We start from the raw sequence: 2979 nt of genomic DNA, 5'->3' as shown, positions 1-2979 counted from the left end.
CGTTTAATACATATGTTTCTGATCATTGCACAATAGACAAAAAAGGAAATTCATATCTTATGCAAGATCTTCCTCAGTTAAGACACTTCAAAACATTAGTTGTGTGTGTGTGTGTGTGTGTGTGTGTGTGTGTAGTATCTCACAGAAGTATGTACGCCCCTAAAAAATTTCAGTTATACTGCCATTATTCTGATAATATTAAAGGAAATCAAATGAAATTTATACTGAATAAAATATATTATACATGCAAATATTATACAAATTTGGAACACAAAACAATAAGTATTTTCAAAGATATGAAGGAAATCTTAATTTTCAAACATTTCAAAAATATGAACACCCTAAAGGAAATTTGCTATATTCAATATTTTACCTACATTTTTTACTAAATTGGGATAATGCTGATAATTTCAATTCTAATAAATTATTTCTCCTGGCTTTTTTTGCACCAGTCACTGTTATTGCATCTGCAGGATTTCTGATTTGTGTACTGTGGTGAAAATCTTCTTCATTGTGATTAAAAAGAAAAACAATTGTCTGAAGATTTGAAGACAATTATTTTTAATTTGCACAAGAATGGCATAGGGTACAAGTTAATTAGCAAATGAATACATATTAGCATAAACACAATTGCCAAAGTAATTCAGAAGCACAAATCTACTGGACAGCTAAGCAATAAACATTGTCCAGGTCATCCTTCTATTTTAATTGCACAAGATATTCGCCACATCCAATGTTGTGTGATGGACAACAGGCACTGTACTGCTTCATCTTTGGCCCAAGAAGTGTCTTGTGTTAGTAGAAAGAGTGTATCTGCCCAAACAGTTCCCCAAAGTTTGAAACAGTATGGTCTTCATGGATGCATAAATTAAGTCGTCTTTCTTTTTGCTGAAACCTATGTGAGTAAGGGAAAGGAGTTTTAGAATAAAATTCTTTTTCTGATGAGACTAAAATCAACTTGTTTGGGTCAGATGGTATTAAACAAGTATGGCATTGACCAGGTGAAGATAATCGCAACAAATGCACTGTACCTTCCGTGAAACACAGAGGCAGAAGTGTTATGCTTTGGGGACACATGACTGCAGCTGGTGAGGGAGGACTCACATTTATTGAGAGAACGATGGATTCAAGGCTTTATTGTGATATATTGCAGAAAACAATGTTGAAAAGCATAAAGGAACTAGGAAGACATATCATGTTCCAACATGATAATGACCCTGAACACACTTCAAAGATGACAACTAAGCTTTTATCAGATAAAAAAGTAAAGGTATTGCCTTGGCCTACCATGTCACCTGATTTAAGCCCATTTGTTGGGTGTTTTGAAAAGGAAGGTTGAGGAGAAAAAAACCCCACAATGTAACACAGTTGAAAGACATCAATCAGGATGAATGGAGGTTAATTTCATTGGTTATATGCGGAAATTTAGTTGACTCTATACCCAGAAGACTTAATGCAGTCATTTGAAAGCAAGGGTGGTCACACCAAATATTGAATAAAGCAATTAACCCTGTAAGGTGTACATATTTTTGTATCATTTGAAAACTAATATTTGAAAATGTTTATTGTTTTGTGTTCCAAATTTGTATAATGTTTAATGTTTGCATGTATAATAGATTTTATTCAGTATAAATTTTCGCTTGATTTCTTTTGATATTATCAGAGTAATGGCAATTTTACTGAAAATTTTTAGGGGTGTATATACTTCTGTGAGACACTGTATGTATATATATATATATATATATATATATATAAACATACACATACACTTTATTTGTGGGTTAACAAGGCAACCAATGGTTTCAAGTGAAGAGATCTTCACAATTGCTCAAGCATGCCTCATGGATGTGTTGGTACTTATCTACATTTTGGATGAAATCATTGGATGCCTTGATAACCCACAAATAAAGAATATTTATCCACCAATGCAGTGTTGAGCACTCATTCTAACTGTTTGATACACAAATATAAGTGTATATATATATATATATGCTCCAAGTGAAGAGTAAATTATATGATGCTTGTGTGCAAAGTGCAGTGCTACAAATTAGTGAGATATGAGCCCTGAATGTAGAGGATTTGCAAAGGCTAGAAAGAAATGAGATGAGCATGCTCTGCTGGATGTGTAATATCAGCATACATGAACAATGTGGTACAAATGACCTGAGAGGAAAGCTGAGAATAAGGGGAATCAGCTGTAGTTTGCAAGAGGGATAACTGTGTTTGTATGAATATGTGATGCATATGGATGATGACAGCAGCATAAGAAAGTGCTGAGTAATCAAAAAGGATGGTACTTGTGAAAGAGGAAACCTAAAAAGACATGGGAAAACTGATCTTAAGATACAGAACCTTGTAAAGGAGCTGACAAAGGACCACAATGATTGGCAAAATGTATTGGAGAAACCCACTCTTTTGAGGAAGCATGACAAAGATAACATTACCAAATAGAGTGGGAGTGGTGTTCTGTCTATACTAAACCATTGCTTGCTACTGTCTTTTGTTGTCTTGAGTTATTTCTACTGCATTCATCTACTGCCCCCCCCCCCCATCACTGTCTTCTTTTCTCAGCTAGGTAGATCTGTCATGGGACCGCAGAGTCATAAGGCCAGAGCATAATTCAGTTTTCATGCTATATAAGTTACTGAGATTACAACACTCCCTGTGAATAGGATGCTAGTCAGCTGCAGAGTAAATTTTCCATCTATTGCTGGAAATCCTTTACAGCTGAGTGAACTGGAGCAATGTGAAGTTATGTGTTGTGCTGAGGAATTCAAACTATAATAAGTGCAACACCCTGATCAATAGCCCATGTGTGCATGTGTGCATACGCACACACACACATATATATATATATATATATATAGAGAGAGAGAGAGATGAGTGTGTGTGTGTGATACACATATAGGTACATTAATGTATGTATAAATATATGTGACTGCACTTCAGTTAGATATTATGTATGTACAATATATATAT

General features: G+C 34.6%; 1 protein-coding gene across 3 annotated transcripts in view; it reads right to left on the bottom strand.

Moving 5' to 3' along the window:
• The window catches only part of LOC106876878 (nuclear factor of activated T-cells 5), a 231414-nt gene that overhangs the window by 23196 nt on the left and 205239 nt on the right, over nucleotides 1–2979 (bottom strand). The window lies entirely within an intron of this gene.

Source organism: Octopus bimaculoides, chromosome 6 (assembly GCF_001194135.2).
Source record: "Octopus bimaculoides isolate UCB-OBI-ISO-001 chromosome 6, ASM119413v2, whole genome shotgun sequence".
NCBI classification, from domain to species: domain Eukaryota; kingdom Metazoa; phylum Mollusca; class Cephalopoda; order Octopoda; family Octopodidae; genus Octopus; species Octopus bimaculoides.
Note: the sequence above shows the minus strand (reverse complement) of the source record. Positions and strands in the feature narration are given on the sequence as shown.